General features: G+C 36.9%; 1 protein-coding gene and 1 pseudogene across 51 annotated transcripts in view; both read right to left on the minus strand.

Annotated features, from left to right (window-relative positions):
- The window catches only part of Zbtb20 (zinc finger and BTB domain containing 20), an 865938-nt gene that overhangs the window by 84205 nt on the left and 764975 nt on the right, over positions 1-16758 (minus strand). The window lies entirely within an intron of this gene.
- LOC147830460 (heterogeneous nuclear ribonucleoprotein A3 pseudogene) overlaps positions 1-16758 on the minus strand; it is a 37356-nt pseudogene continuing 20598 nt past the window's right edge. The window contains exon 1 of the transcript XR_015450384.1: positions 1-16758. This exon is cut by the window's right edge and continues 20598 nt beyond it. The product of XR_015450384.1 is annotated as a heterogeneous nuclear ribonucleoprotein A3 pseudogene (transcript).

Consider the following 16758-nt stretch of genomic DNA (forward strand, 5'->3'; position numbering starts at 1 on the left):
AATAAATATGGTGTTCATGTCATGTCTTAGTAATTCTAGGAGTAGGTTATCAAAATGAACTGAGAAACATGAGAAATATGATGGTGGGAAAAAGCCTGATGAGAAGAAGAACAATCAGAAAAAAAATCTAGAGTTTACTCTGAGTGAATTAATTCTTTTTTTTTTTTTTTTTTTTGTTAGCAGGGATGGAACTCAGGACCTTGCACTTGTGAGGCAGGCATGGTGCCACTGAGCTAAATCCCCAGCCCTGAGTGAATTAATTCTAATGAACTTAGTTTCCTTATTTTTGAAGAAACTTTAAATTCAGTTGCAGGAGATTGTGCGATACAAGAATGATGCTAACCTAAAGGCTGTGATAATGTTTTAGAAACTTCCTGTCCCTTATAACAAAAATAAGCCTTTGAAGATTATTTGTAGCCTTGAATATTGTTAATAGCTATCACTGTAAAATGAGACTGGTTATTTTTTATGCATTCAGGATTATTGTACATGTTTACAAGTAAGTGGAAGCTATGAGTATTTCTTAAAAGTTCAGTTAAAAGTAACCCATACTTTTTTCTCTAGGGATCTCTTCCCTTTCCTTTCGTGTATTTCTGTAACCTTTTCTTTTCCCCAGGATTTTAGCTGCAGATGTAGTGGGTTCTGTATCTTTTGGTGAAAACTCTCAGTTTTTCACAAATATTCCCTTGGAAATAGGACACTTGGTGTCTATCACTGACCAATGAAAAGAATCAATTTGGTTTGATATCTTTAAGAAAGGGTTGAAATAATTCTCTAAGCAGAAATTATTTTATTATTTAAGAACACGTCCTACATAAAAACTGCAAACAAAGCCTGGGGATGTGGCATTGCTGGACTTGGCAAAACTATATCATTGCTTGACTGAACTAAAGGGGACTGATCTAGACCTGGAAAAAAAAATTCTCAATGAAGAGGCATATATTGGCTAGAACACATTACAGAGTGATGACCAGCAGCTTTGAGCTCTGATTCTGGCTCCTGGCCCAAATTACATGTGGTGGATGGGGAAAAATAACTAAACTGTCTGGTACTAAATGCCTTCATCTATAAAGTAAAGAACTTTTTAAAATCTAAGGTTCTGATTTTGTAGGTCTTGTCTGGGCGGTTTACATGGTGAGAACATGGGTTTAATGTTGTTAGCATCATACATTTGGTTTCCATACCAATCAGATGACCAGTATGGAACTTTGCCCACAGTACCTACTTAATAAATACTTTTTTCAATGAATAATGTCTTGGGGAAGAGAAAAGCTTGATTTTATAGGCAAAGGTGCTAATTCAGGTAAAAATGGAGCGCTGCCAAAAGAGAGCATAGGGCTTAGTATCAATGCATCTGAGCCACTGGCAAAATAACTCTAAACATGTTTCTCACTCATACTGAGGCCAAGGCATTGCCATAACTAACTGTGCTGCGAGAACAGTTTGACTATCTCAAATCAGCTGAGAGTGCTTTTCCCAGTATCCTTTTCCAAAAAGAGACAACCCTCAGTGAACTCCAGGAGTTTAAGATTGTACAAATAGCTAATCAAATCCTCACAACATTCAGCTGGGATATGAAAATTGAAAGTTTTTTCTTCTTCATTTTTTAATAGGAAAAGACAAGTCTTGCTCTGCAGTCATCCAAATTCCTAGTGGGATGCAAGACAAGTTAACCAGTACTACAGCTTCAGCCTCTATCTCTGTAAAATATATGAGATAGAACTAGGTGCTGGATACCTAGTAGTTTAGGTGACAATCACATGCCAGAATTTTGCTTCACATAATGAGAATCATATTGTAAAAGAACCTATAAGAATATAAATTTGCATGGTAAGACAAAAAAGAATGTAATAATTGGGACACTTAATATCACTACCTATCAGTGTGGTGAGACATACCATAATTTGAATTCTATAGCAATACCTTAAAAAACAAACTGAAAATCAGAATTAGAAACTGGTAGGTGAAGGAAGCAACATTAGAACAAGTAACTCTGGATCATAAATGTTCTGACATCTTCAATTTGCTTCTCATCTGGGGTTTTGCTTTGGTTTTGGTTTCATGAGTGTATTGCTTCTCCCATTCTAGATTCTGGCCAAGTCTAGATGCAGAGGGTGAAAGCCAGTCACAGAGCGCTGACAGAGCTCCTCTTATGGCCTACAGAACGGACCTGTGGAGTCTCACATCTCCTGGTCAGCGCTGACAAGGAAACACTGGTTTTATTTTAGTAGCTCAGTTGTAGTTCCACAGGCAGCTGTCCTTACTGCGCACAATCAGTCCCTTTTTTCACAGGGTTATAACTCAACCATCAAAATACCAAAATATGCTCTGGTCTGAAACTTGGTTTACAGAGTCCCAAGACCCAGAATGACTGTGGTTTACTTCCAAATTTAAGAAAATATTGAGTTTTGTAGGTTATTTATTTACTGTTTTCAAATATGTTTGAAGAGTCTTTTAAACTTTCCATAGGAAAACGTACCAAAAAAGACATGCCATTTTATTACCTTTGGTAATTCATTCTGAATTTCAGCACATTAATGAAAGGACTAAATGATGAAGAAAAAAGAATTTGTTTTATTTTCTTACCAAACACAGATGTTTTGACCACTTGGGCCCTCATCAGTGTTTAAAATATTGGTGTGTTATAACATAATGCAATAAAGGCGTTAACTTCTTTGTTTTGTTCTTTTCAGTGATGTGCAGAATAAATTAACAAGTTCTTGTTTTTGGTCCTTGTATAACCCAAAAACTCATTTCAACTTAAATAAAGTAAGTAATTAGTTCATACCGTAGCCTAATCATCTCTGGTATTTTGAAACAAACAAACACAAAAATGGCCGTTGTACAGTTGTACTTAATTACTTCTATATAAAATACACTTGTGGGTTTTATTACAGGTGACACACATTTCAAATGTGTCTCATATGCAATGAGAGGCTGGGCTATTGTACTGTGTAGACTCCCAAGGAGAGTCTGTACTCATCTCTACCCTTTTCCTAAAGAAAGACTATCTGTGAAGCCATATTTTTTGTTCTCTTAATTGGCAAAAGAAAGTACTTTATTTAAAAAACTCCAGAGAATAAGTTACTTCCTACAGAGGCTCAAAGGATATTAATAAAGAAAAGTCAGTATCATTTCTAGAATTTCTGCAATGTTTGGTTTTGCCCTTGGGTCTGAACAGTTCTTGTTTGCATACATGTCTACTTAAGAATTACTCCTGGTGATCAGGGCAGCCTGATGAAAATCCTTCCAGATGAATGTAGCCACTAGAGCAAAAAATCTTGCTACATCTCTAATGTAAAGGGAAAAGGGACTTTTTAACAACTGTGTAATTATAAGTTCTAGCCTTAAAGGAACTTTCTTGGCTTAGATTTCTTTCACCATCCCCCTTAGATCTTAATAATAAAAAATATATGCCAAGAAACTCATGATGCAAGCCAAGGTACTGCACATGATCTTAGTTCTTGCTCCCCATGGGGTTGTGCATGTAGTGGGACCAAGATTGGACACAATACGAAGAAAATGCACAGTGCAGTGTGATTGAGATGCACCTATCTTAGGGAAACTCACAAACCCATTCTTTATTCTTTGTAAACGGGTAGGCTCCCACCATAGGTTCCGAAGCTTCTAGGCCAATCTGACTGTCAACCCAAAAAGAAGGATCAACCTCCATTACTAAACATCCAGGTTATTTCCTTGGCATGAGCTCACTGACATGTCAGGGACATACCTCAAAGTTCTTTGAGTGATAACTGATATTACAATACATTTCTAATATCCTTTCTAATATCTATATATTTCAATATAGAAATCTAAATGCAACTGAAAAATCCCCCAATTTGTGACAGGTTCATGGATATCATTCATTTTAGAACTAAGACCAACATTTTTTTCTGATGTTTGATCTGGAAAAGCTTCTCCCTGAGCTTCCTGGGTCATGTCAATCCATTCAAATATAGTGTTGAGACCCCTGTCAGTTGTGGACATCCACTCACTTAGTGATGTCTCACACACAAGAAGCACTCAATAAACATTGGTTTTCCCGAATGGAACCAGCATTATTGGAAGGAAAAATGGAGTAAACAGTAGAGTTCTAAATGAACTTGAAGGGAGACTAATAGATCTTAAGTATATTTTTAAAAGACCAAGCAGAAAAAAAAAAGTGGGTTTTGATACAGCTTCCCAAGGGAAATAGTAGAAGTTTCATTACTCAGGGCATTTTAAACTAGAATAGACAAAACATTAGTAGGGTATGTTTAAATAAAATATGCATAGTCCGTCTGTGAATTAGTGTTTACTTTCAATATAATTGTAAGTGAAGCAACACTGTAATGGGAATTTTTCATACACAGAAAAGCTATGGCTACTATGTTTCCACATCGACCATATGTTGCACATATTGGTTGGTGTGGATGTGTATCCCTACTGCCCTCTAGTGGATGAAATGTGAGTCCTACCTGATCACACAGTTCTAACAAGCTTCTATAGGGGTATATCAATCCTTAATCATTTAGGGTAGAAAGAAAATAGCTGTGTTGATGCATTTTCCATCAAATTATAAAATTGAAGGGCATTAAAAACAACAGAGTTAAACTGTGTAATTAAGACTGCCATTTAATGTTTGTTCACACACGGTATTCATTTCTGTGTATCCCTGCCAAAGATTCATTGTGTAATGTTGTCCTCACATGACATTAAAAACACCAGTTCCCTGGAAAATGTAAAAAAGAAACCATGCTGCCTTGAAATACATAGAGTTTACTTTTGGAAACAGAAAACTAATACAGACACAGTAAGATAATTTGAAACACAAATAATGGCTAGGAGAAACTTGAAAACCAGTACTGCTCCTTAAATCTGAGCAAGCATATTAGCAATCTCTGGATGTGCTGGCTGAACCTCAAAATGGGCTTCAGAAAAGGAAGCTGATTCGAAGAATGGCTGACTAATAGGACAGGAAAATAAGTTGAAACACACATTTGGTGTTTGGATATGTGTATATATATGTATATATACACATATATATACGTATATAAATATGTATATGGGGATTAAATACTGGGGATTGAACTCAGGACATTGCCCTTGCGAGGCAGGTGGCAGCACCACTGAGCTAAATCCCCGGCAGGATATATATTTAATACTGTCACATGTTGGTTGCTTTTCAGGTGTAGAATCCAATAAAGAAAGAAATGGATCTGTATAGCTGTTTAGCATTTTGTTACTAAGACACAGGATAAATATGAAGGTAGTTTTCTTTGTATAATTTTAATTATTTTAAAGGATTTAGACTTTAATTGTTAGCATCACACTTTGCATGTTAGCTACTTCTCCTAAACTACAAAGAAACAACTGCACAATCTGTGTTGCCAAAACAGCAGACATATCATGTAGAACACATGAAATTTGAATGGAGAGAAATGTATCATATGTCTGTTGAGCGTAGCAAGTCAATGGCTCTTACTACAAATGTAGGGCAAGAAATTAATTCTTTTTTTTTTTAAATTTTGAGAGTTTTTTCATTTGAAAGTAATCTTAATGCTATTAAATTCACAAATATGCTAATTTAAATACCCAATCCTATTTTATCTAAAACATACATTGCAAACATACAAATATCTATTCTCTCCACTTGTCAGTGCCCATTTGTATCATGGTTTGAAATGGGGAGAATAGATTTATTCCCCTTTATCTGCAAGTGAGTAGGTGTTTCTTTACAGTTAACTTTAGCAAAATTCATACAAAATAGTAATTAACAATGATCTTCACTTGTTAACTCACAAGGAAACACCTTCAAAACTGCATTTTGTTAAAGTTTCTGTACTAAAGTGTAGAAAAACTGAACTACACAAATATTGAAAAGTTAAAAATTCCTTAATTTTTTATTCCTGGTACCACTACCACAATTTAAAGGGCAATATACTTGATGTAACGAAAAGAAAAAGAAAAAGACAAAGCTACAACAGATAAAAGACCTTAGGAATGTACATCTAATTGACACTACACTGCATTACTCAATAGCTGCACTTTTTGCAAACTGTGGCTATGACAGTCCTGAACCAGAAGGGTTTCCTGTTTAAGCTGCAGTAACTTTTCTGACTATGGATCATCGTTCCTTCTGTGGCAGATTTTTACAGTTCCACTAATGCATTCGGGATGACTGTCTCAAAGTAACCTGCAGCTTTCCTGACAACTCCTCGCTCTCTCTCCTGCTAAGAATTGTAGCCCTTTTCTGTTGTTTTTTAAAACCTTCTGCTCCCATATCCACCACTTCCACCACCAGATCCATAACCACCACCATAAGGACTACCAGAGCTTCTTCCACCAAAACTGCCCCCTTTCATGGGTCTGTAATTTGATTGCTGTTGACCACTATAATTTCCAAAGTCATTATAGTTTCCACCACCACCATAGTTACCACCACCAAAATTTCCTCCTTCATTGTAACCATCATATCCTCCTCCTCCACCATATCCACCACCCTGATTTCCATATCCTGGTCCACCACCACCATAGCCTCCTCTACTACTGTAACCAGGACCATTGCCACAGTTTCCACCATCACCTCCAAATCCATTATATCCACCATCACCTCCTCCGTAACTACCTCTGCTGCTACTACCTCCACCACCATAGCCTCCTCTTCCACCAAAGTTTCCACCATGGCCAAAATTCCCTCCACCACCTCCCAAAGTTTCCTCCATGACCCATAAAGTTGCCAGATCCACCTCCATGACCTCTTTGTGATCCAGCAGACTGCATCTCTTGTTTAGAAAGGGCCTTTTTCACTTCACAATTATGCCCATTAATACTGTGGTATTTCTGAACAACAATTTTATCAACTGTGTCGTGATCATCAAAAGTTACAAAAGCAAATCCTCTCTTTTTCCCACTCTGCCTATCTTCCATAACTTCTATGATTTCAATCTTGCCATACTTTTCAAAGTAGTCTCTCAAATTATATTCTTCTGTATCTTCTTTAATACTGCCAACAAAGATTTTCTTCACTGTTAGATGGGTACCAGGCTTTACTGAATCCTCTCTAGAAACAGCTCTCTCACTACACGCCCATCAACTTTGTGTGGTCGAGCACACATTGCTGCATCCACCTCTTCAACACAAGAGTAAGTCACAAAACCAAAGCCCCTGGAGCGTTTTGTTTGGGGATCTCTCATTACCACACAATCTGTGAGTGTGGCCAATTTCTCAAAATGTTCTCTTAAGCTATCATCTGTAGTTTCGAAGCTCAGATCACCAATAAACAGCTTCCTCAACTGCTCTGGTTCCTTTGGATCATGGTCCTCCTCCCCCCGGAGGCGGCGACGGCTGGAGTCGGGCTGGGGGTGACTGGGCGGCGGTTTTACCTCCATTTTGAGCAAGAAATTAACTAATTCTTTAAGAGTCAGAAGTTATTGGAAGCTGGTAATATGTGAGTAGGTGTACACTTGAGGCAAGGAGGATTTGCAGTGGGGTTGGCTCTGAGAGCTTCATTTGAATAAGTGACAGTTTTTATGGTACACAATTTGGCATAGAAATGATGGTGTAGCAATCAAAGGTAGATTCTAGAGGACCTCTTGTCAATTTAAAAGAAGTGAGAGACCAACTCAGGTAAAGGTATAAAGTAACAGGAAACCTCTTATTACCTGAGTGATCGAGAAGAAAATCTGCCCTGAAAAATATCTTGGAAGCTTTATTTTCATCTCCATCAGATTTACTGTATAGCATTTAGCATCTCTATAGATAGATGACTGGTAGCCCCAGGAGAGTTGGGAGCAGGGCGTATGGGCCACAAGGAGGAAATATAGCCCATTTCCTGGTTAGTACCACGGACAGAGCTGTCAGTAGCAAGAAACATCCTTGGAGTTAGCCTTGGTGAACTCAAAGAAACCAGTGTTGCATTTTAAAGGTGCTCCTTATCTCTATTATGATTGGCAGTGGGGTTGGGACTGTGTGCTGCTGCATCCTCATAGGGCAGTCATTGGACCTGAACATGACTAGCTCTGAATAAAAAGGTGTCTCACCCACCTGTGCACATGGAGAAAGGAAAAGTTGATAGAGGAGAATAACATCTCCTTGACCTTTCTCTGTCACTTCTCCGAGTTTTGAAAAACTCACAATACTTTAAGGAACAATACCTAGCCTTTCTGATGACACAATGAATTCCTGTGCATTCCAATCTTAGAATCTGTAGGGCATGGAGACTGCTCTGTGGCACAACTAGAGAAGGAGAGTAAGTAAGTAAAACTTCCAACTTTCAAAGGAAGTCAAGAACCTCTGTCCCATTTCCTATTACAGCAGACTGCAAATTAAATCTCCTTTTACTTCTTGGTTCTGACTTTTATAAGGTAAAAGTCAGTATTCAATTCTGTAGCTGAACTACAGATTCTGAGATGAGAACCCTCGCCCTCACATCTGAGCAATGAGTAGGTCTCCTGCCCTGATGCAGAGAACCAATTTGATGAAAGAAAGCATCCTGGCACAAATTATCTGGCATTAAATCTTACTGTCACTTGCTAAGAAATTTGAGTCAAGGCTTTTCTCATTTGATTGTTAACAAGAAATTTATCATTTTTAAAAGAACTTGATTGGCAGAGAACTTTTTTTTAATCCATTTTTAGGGTTTTCCTTTCATTTTTTTTTGTTTCTTAGGCTTTTATGTTCACAAAAGAGTTTAGAGAGAGTACAAGGTAGGATGACATCTAGACTTTATGCCTGCTCACTACACATGTTCACCAAATGGTAAAGTCCTCACTTTCAACCCTAGCAAGACAAGATGAGCTCTATCTGCCCAGCAGCCTTTCAGAGGCATTAAGGGTAAGAGAGAAAGTAAGTAATTCACTGTGCGTCCCCATTTCTATAATGGGGAAGGACGTCTTGATACATTTACAATACTCCTCTGGGGATATTTCATCAGTTATACCTAAACTCTAATGGACAATAATTGATTTGAACTTTCCACTTAGCACAGAGCTGTAAACAGCTTCACTGCAGACGGCAGTGATGAGCCGACGTTTTGTAAAGTGGAGAGAGATTCAGAAAACTTTTGTACTAGGTCAAGCCATAGCCTAACAGCTTTTGTATCCAGGAAAGAAACAGTTTGTCCTCCTGGTTTTAATAGCTGGGCTAATAGAGTTTCAAGCCTGCAGTAGGTCTAGGTTATCTTTTGAAGGCATTGCATTTTAACCCCTCATTATTATGGTGGCTTATATCCCAGCCATAAAGATGCACTCCTGATTTAGACATACACCAGGACACACTGAAAAACATAACTTTCTGAATGCTAATTTCCTGGTAAAAGAAAAAAAATTAGACATTTAAGTCATTTCAGGACTACTTTTTTTTTTTTTTTTTTTTAACTCTTTGTAGTTGGTGGAATATTTCCTCTGGGAAAATATTCCCTGTTCCCCAGTGTCCTTTATCTGGTTGATGTTCCCTGTCCCTCTTGCCCACCCCCTCACCTTACTTTGTATCTGGTCATATCTTAGCATACTCTCCCATGGAATGTTCCAGAAGGTCAATCTGCTGCAAGACACGGACTGAGCATGAGTGACACAGCTGCCTTCTGCTGTCCCCTCTCTACCTCTGCATAACATATTAGTAATGATGTTCAGAGGAATCTCTACTCTCTTTAAATCAGGTCTTCTGTCCCCCTTAGCCATTGCAGAAAAGGGTAAAGAATTAAGAGAAATGAAAGACTGCATTTCACTCAGACCACTGCATTTTCTGATCAGAATGTGGCTTTTCTACCTTGTCCCATGCTCCTAGTGATTCCTTGCAATGGGATTCAAGGCTTATCTGGTAGCCACTCTTAGATAATACCTAAAGGGCAGAAGCCCCCTTGGAGTTGTTGCTGCCACTTCTCTGATATTAAAGATCTATAAAACTTGTGTTTATGAAGTAGAACCTTATATAATAACCAGTAAGAACTTTGCAAGTCATTTTAGTATGGTGTGTGAGGAACACAGAGCACAAAGGTAACATTTTATGAGTATTACTCACATTATGTGAATTTCACATGGAATATGAATTTTCTGACACTTTAGCTGATGAGATTATAAGAGAAAAAATTTTCATTGTCAGGAAATAGATTTACCCTCTATTCCAACTTTAGCTCTTTCTAGAAATCTACAGAGAAAGGACACAATTGGATATATTATAATATATTGTCCAGATTCTAAAGTGCATTAAAATCAAACTAAATAAAACTTGCTTTATTTGTTCATGAAAATAAAATTCCGTAGATTATTTTAAAAAATTTGTTTATTAGTACATGTTTGCAGTACGTAATTACATTCCTTATGGGGAGATGATACATGTACATAATATATCTTAATTTCTTTCATCCCTTTTCCCTACCCACCTTCCCCTTTCCCTCATCTTTTTGTCCCCTTCCCTTTTGCAAAAGATTTGTCTTCCTACTTCCTATTATCTATCTTTTATTTTGCTCTATTTATATTTTGGATTTCTCATAGAAGAGACCCCAAGCAATATTTAAGCTTGTGTGTGTATTTCACTTAACATTATGGTTTCAAGGTGCATCCATTTTCCTACAAATAACTCAAGTTTATCCTTGTTTATGGCAGAGCAGTATTCCATTTTGTATAGATACCACACTTTCTTTATTCATTCATCTGTTGATGAACATATAGGCTGCTTCCCAGATTTAGCTACTATGAATTGTGCTGTTTTAAACATGGGTATGCATGTGACACTGTAATCTTTAATTCTTTTGGGAAGATACCAAAAAAGGAATGGCTGGGTCAAATGGAATTTTTGTTTTCAGTTTTTTGAGGAATCTGCACACTTATTTCCATAATGGTTGTACTAGTTTACATTTTTTTCAACAATGTAGATTCTTGACACCAAACCCAATTCTGGTTTTGATTATTTAGGTAACTCTAAACAAAGTACTTAACCTCTTAGTTTTTCCATTGCTTATTTGGGAAAAATTATTTATATATATATGCACCTATATACACTGTTCTCTCTCTCTCTCTCTCTCTCTCTCTATATATATATATATATATGCACCTATATACAGTGCTCTCTCTCTCTCTCCACACACACACACACACACACACACACACACACACATAGCCAATCACCTTCACCTTCAAAGTACAATTGCTAATTAGTGAAAGTACCTTTCATCTCTCTTGGATAGAATGGAAGATGGAAATAGCTGTTTCTTTCATTTGGCTTTAAAAGACTAGCCCTAACTATGTTCTTCTCTAGACAAATCCTTTTCCCCATTGCCAAGGGGCAACAATTTAATATTTGATCTTTAAAATCAAACATGGCACCTTTAAATTTGACTTGAACAATATTTAAAATTCATTTAGCTTTCAGTTAAATCACCAGGGCTCTCTTTAAGTGTCAAGCTTCCATGCAATATTCTTTAGCCACAAAGTTTCATACAAGGGCACTTAATGACTTTAAATTATTTTATTAATGATCAACAGTTTAACAAATATTAATCTGTAAGGTATTTATATTGCAAACCAATAATGCTGGTGTATCAAGTTGAGCACTCATAAACTTTACTAAACATGTAATGTGATTTAAAAATAAAATGATGACAAGTTAACAAAGAAGTGTATAACTTAAATTCACTCTATTTTATATCAATCTTGGGATTCAAAGTTCTATCATGAACAGAATTGGATAAGCTTAGAGAGAGTTTTGAAAAAAGGCCAAAGAGGGTTGGGGATTTAGCTCAGTGGTTCCGTTGCTTGCCTAGCAAGCGCAAGGACCCGAGTTCGATCCCTGGTACCAAAAAAAAAGAAAAAAAAAGAAAAAAGGCCAAAGATCCTTCCTTTCTTGACTAAAATATTGAGAGGTAACTTGATAATGGTCATCAATAAGAAAATATGTTAATAGATGTTCTTTATCTATAACTCAGATCAAACATTTAAAAAGGGGTTTAAGAAGCTTAAAGGATCTAGTTATAAAATTCTGACATACTTCATAAAATGTTAAATACTCATATGAAATACTATGATGTCTGATTGTAAGGTTTATGAAATACATTTAATCCCTATTTGTCAGTGACAATTTAAGTAAAGTGTTATTAGAAGGAAGGAGAGGTGAACCAAATGAGTTCTAGATTTTGGATTTTTCATAAAGTTAAAATGGATAGTAGTGCTTAACTTGAAATACTCTTTCACAAAAAGCATATGTAGGATACAATGACTGAAATACCCCACATGCTAAGTTGGCTATTACTATAGGAGCCAATCACACATGAAGCATTTGATCTTCTTATTGATCAGTCTTTAAAAATGCTTGGCAGGGGTCAAGTAAGCACATCTAACACCTATAAAAAAATAAAAGATTTCCTGTTTGCTTTGGAATTTTCTGATTAAAAAAATTACAATAGTCAGCTGTGTGTAGCCATATTATAATTGTTATATAAAAACCTCAATTCATGGGCATATCTTTTAAAACAATGTATTATTCAACAGCCTTAGGTAAACATGCAATTTAGGAGTGGAAAAGATGTGCACAGAGACAAGAAATCATAGACACAAAGCATGGTGAATTTTTGTGCCATGCACTTCACACCCCAACTCATCTCTTGGGGAAACTAGAAAAGGGGAGGAACCATCTCTATTATGATAATTCACAAAGGGAGGCTACAGAGATATGCATGCAAAGTCTCTCTCCACCTCCCCATTTACAAGCCAGAATTTCAACTCTGAGACACTGAGTCCCTTCATTTAGCCAATTAGTATTTCCAACTTCATGTAATGCACGCCAAGAAGAAGAAGAAATAGAAGTGCTGACATTCACTGCTTTGAAATTTGCTATTCTAATGCCAAAGTTGCCTCTTGAGTAATTTCCAGAATGCATTAACATGGGAGGAAAACTCTATTCCTAAAGTAAGGGATTACATGATACAGGGGAGCCCTCGTCAACATGTCACAATTGCACAGAATCTCCTTGATCCCCTGCAAGCTCTTAACAGTTGTAGCTAGGATTGGCTTGAGTTTATGGTCCTCATCCAGGCAAAACCTAGGAGGTCTTCCTGAAGTAAAGAGGCCAATTTAATGTATTTAGTAAGCAAAGTATGGCATATTTTCTAGACCATTGTGTTGGCCCACTCCTTTAACTGTTGTACTGAAAAAAGCCAGTCAAGGTCCAAAGCAAACTACAAAGGTGATTAGAAAATACAGTGTGAGGAATGTTTAAATTAAAAAATATTTATAACAGTAAAAGACATTGTTATTATTCAACCTTAGAATTTTCCCCTTTGCTTCAAACACACTTATAGTATTGTTCTTGTCATTTTCCAAGGTAATTCTGAGAGTCTTATCTCTGAGTGTCTTTATGAGGTGTGATAGAAAATATGGTGAATGCTCCTGCTGAGTGCCATCCAATAGAAAAGCAGGTTCATAAAAACATTAATGTGTATCCCTGTCCACCTTAGTCCTAGGATCTGGGGGCATGAGATTTCAGACTCTTCCCCAAAGTCAAAATGACTGTGAAAGGTAAACATTTTGAATCAATCCAGGACATTAAGGCAGGCATGACAGCACAATTAAAGAACAAAAAAGGACTTCTAGAACTGCTTCAGATAGTGGCAAGAATGATGGGATAAGCGTTCTGAGTGATGGGGAATATTCTGAGTGGGATTAATGGCACTGTGCATTTTACTTTAATAAACTGTTTTTTAATGTAAACATATGCTGAATTTTTTTGTCACATCTTGTAGTTTCTCAATTTAAGTTAGAGTGAAGAATTCTTCAGTTTCTATCCCCTTTTTCTTTTTTTTGTTAATTAAGTTTAAAATCAGTCTTAATTATTTTTATTCAACATACACCCCACACATTTTCCTCAATATTAAGAGCCAAGTTGAAAAATGTTGTAAAGTTGTATAGCTGTATGTCTCTGTGTGTCCTCTTAGGCACATGATTTTGATACTTAGCAAGCAATAAGGAGTTGCTCTGAAATATTCAAAACCATCCTTTCTGCTGATTCTCCTGAAACAGTGGTAGAGATTTTTACTATCTCTCCCTTATTCTCAGCAATGGATTTAGGAGTGGAAAGAATGCACATGGTGACAAGTAATCATACATACAAAAAGCATGGTGAATTTCTGTGCCATATATACCACACACCAATTTATTGCAAAGGGATACTAGGGAAGAGGCAGAACCATTTCTATTAGTTTGTGCCAGTCTGGTCTGCTCAAATTCAGTCATTCTTTGCTTATGATTTTTGCAAGAGGTTTCTGGAATCTTTCACCAAGGCAGTATAGCACAGTGGAGCACTTGGCAGTGATCAAAGACCTCTATGTCCTCATTCTGGTTCATCTCTAAGTTACCTGTATTTCCTTGGACCAAACCACTGCTTCTCTCACTGGGCCTCCTTTTATCCCCATATAAAACATCTGGGTGTTAGCTGAGATGATCCTACAAGGTTTCTTCTAGCTTGTTTTTATTTGTTGCTTTCCCCCTTCCAAAGATTTTCCAAATGGATTCTTTCTCTATCTTTGGCATTTGGCTCAATCTTCTCCCTTCAGTTATTACCTTGACATTTCCCTCAGTGTTGTGGCTCGTGTCTAGATGTCTCCCAAAGCCTTAGGTAGTTATAGATGGTGATTTTCGGAGGTGGCTTTTCTGGAGTGTGTGACGCTGGGATCAAGGGTGTGTGACTACTAAATTAGTTCACTGATTGGTTTGGCATAGTTCTAGGTTAGATTAAGGGTGCCCCACCCTGGGTGAGCATGCTATCTGCCCTATGGGTGGACAGCTTGGCTAAGATATAAGGGATAAAAAGGGGCTCTGTTTGTCCCTTGCTGATTGCTGTCTTCGGCCTGCCATGAACTGTTTCTCTGTGATGCTCCTCTGTCATTCCACCCAGCCTTGGAATCAATCAATTATGAAATAAAACCTCCACAAGCCATGAGCCAAATAAACCTTTCCTCTTTCAACTCTGGGTGTTGGGTATTTTGTCTCAGCAATAAGAAAATGTAACTAAGACACTTAGTATCTCCTAAACATGCTGTCCTTCAAATGATCACCTTGGGTCATAATTTTTCCTTTTTATACTCATTGTTTGAGGGGTTGATGTGTTCATTCATCTTCTCTTAGGGTTAAATAAGTTAACTATTTAGTTACCACTTTCTCTTCAGAATATCTCTGATTATATGTTCTGCTAGCACCTCAAAGTCCATACAATAAAGAACATTTCCTTTTTTTTCTTTCATTCTGTTACCCAAATTTTATATAATCATAGTCCACGACCCATTCAATAACCCAATCTTCTACTAAAGCTTCTTCTTTTAAAATATACTACAAGGGCCAGGGATTTAGCTCAATGGTGCCACCGCCTACCTTGCAAGCGCAATGTCCTGATTTTGATTCCTGGTACCAAACAAACAAAACTAAAATATACTACTGCTCCTATATAGCCAATTATCAAATCTAGAAATTTTCTTCAAATGATCTTAACCCAAATATAGGTACATATAGTTTTTACTATTATCCTTGACTGATGCCTGGTCACATTATACCAAGGATATAAAGAGTGCTTCCCTACTGCAAACATATTCTCAGTGATTTGATTGTCGTGGTTCCTTCCTCAGTTCTCCAGTGGATTTCTGTCCTACTTCAGATCAATTGTGAATTCCAGAGTCCCTGCCCTAAAAGCTCTGTACAGGTTTGTTTGCTCACATAACCTGTCAACAACTGGTACCACCAGGACTTAATTTAATAAGCAAATCACTTTTGCCTCCTCCCAACTGAGAGTCTTTCCCTCTCCAGTCCGAGCTTTTCCTATATAAGCTTGTGTCTATGGAATATCCCTCATGCACTGAAGAACAGCTTTTCTTCACTCAAATTACAACTTAAACTCCACTTATGTCAAGAGATTTCCATGAGTATTACTGGTTAACTGCTAGCCCTCTAAAACAAAGTAAAAACTCCATCTGCCTTTTCATGTGTTTAAAAAAATATATTCTATTTTAAATATATATTTGTATATAACTTACACTGATGGTAGGAAAAAATATAATAGTACCCAATACTGTTTGATTATTTACTGATTTAAACAGGTCTTGATTTCAAATTGCTATTTTAAAAACCCCTCAAACTGTCCTTTATTATTACTTTAAGCTGTATAAAGTCATTTGAGGCTCCTGATTTCTGAGACTTGTCAACTGCTATGTATACTGTAAGTATTAGTAAACACTTGTTGAACTGGATTGAGGAGGGAACCTCTTAAACAATCTACTCATGGAGGTGTGAGTAATCAGATGGCACTTACTAACATAAATATCCCTTAACAGCATTTGAGTGCAATAAAAAAATAATGAAATGAGAATTTCTCAAATTTCACTTACCATCTTGATTATTTAATATTATATTGATAAAATATATTTTTTAAAGTAGCTTTGATTTTAAAAGACTAAATTTACATATTGAGAATTAGGTACCAGCAAAGTCTCATCGTCTGATTTATTTCTCTGTAATTTATCTGTCTTGAGAACATCAGCAGGAATACACCAAAGAAATATGTTCCTCATGGGATCAACTATATAAAAAGACAGAACACATCATCAGCACAAAAATCATTATCCATCTAATTTCTCCCATTCTAGGTGGCTCCAGTGAGCCCTTGATCATTACTGACTAGGGTTAAAATAGGCCTTAATGGATTAATTAAGCCAAAGCAGACTGCACTGCAGGCCAGAGAGGAGGAGGTCCTGACACAGAAGAGGCAACACCTCTGTTCTTTCACTCACATGTGCAAAGC

This window comes from Heterocephalus glaber, unplaced genomic scaffold (genome assembly GCF_053883595.1).
Source record: "Heterocephalus glaber isolate CG9 unplaced genomic scaffold, H.glaber_assembly_v1.0 deba00000122, whole genome shotgun sequence".
Taxonomy (NCBI): Eukaryota; Metazoa; Chordata; class Mammalia; order Rodentia; family Bathyergidae; genus Heterocephalus; species Heterocephalus glaber.